Source organism: Mizuhopecten yessoensis, unplaced genomic scaffold (assembly GCF_002113885.1).
Source record: "Mizuhopecten yessoensis strain PY_sf001 unplaced genomic scaffold, ASM211388v2 scaffold10821, whole genome shotgun sequence".
Lineage (NCBI taxonomy): Eukaryota > Metazoa > Mollusca > Bivalvia > Pectinida > Pectinidae > Mizuhopecten > Mizuhopecten yessoensis.
In genome coordinates, this window is record NW_018408738.1 from 1,606,546 (window position 1) to 1,607,302 (window position 757).

Sequence of the window (757 nt, forward strand, 5' to 3'; positions counted from 1 at the left end):
CCACCCCCCCACACTCAAAAAGTTATATTTCTATATTTTTAGTTCAATTGAGTTCAGAGCTTGAACAGGACATTACAGGGGAATATTTATCCTCCCCTACCTACCCCACCAATCCCCACTCCTGGGGCCAGGAAATTATGCCTGAATAATTTTCAATTGCTGGACACAATAAGGTTTTGGGAGTCGTGTAAAAACAATTTCAGTTATGTTATAGTCATTACCCAACCTATCTTCAACACCCCACCCCTGGATACTTTTTATTAGCTCACCTGGTCCGAAGGACCATGGTGAGCTTATGCCATACCGCAGCGTCCGTCGTACGTCCGTCGTCCATCCGTCGTCCTTCCGCCCGTCAGTCAACTTTTCCTTTAAAACGCTACTAGTCATGAACGACTGAGCAGATTTTGACCAAATTTGGTCAGAAGCATCCTTATGGAAAGGGGAACAATTTTTAGGTCACCTGAGACAAAGTCTCAAGTGACCTATTGCGTCCGTAATCAATTTACATTTTTGACTTCTTCTTCAAAACCACTGAACCAATTTCAATGAAATTTTGCAGGAACCTTCCATGGACAAAGGTCAACAAAAATAGTTGCCGGTTTAGTCCCAAGCCCCCAGGGGCCTGAGGGGCGGGGCCAAAAAGGGTCAAATTGACTAAAATTTCAAAAATCTTCTTCTCAAGACCCAGATATGGTAGAATCAAATACTCTTCATAGATGGAAGGGTCTTAAGGTGCTTTACCAAAATTGTGAATTTC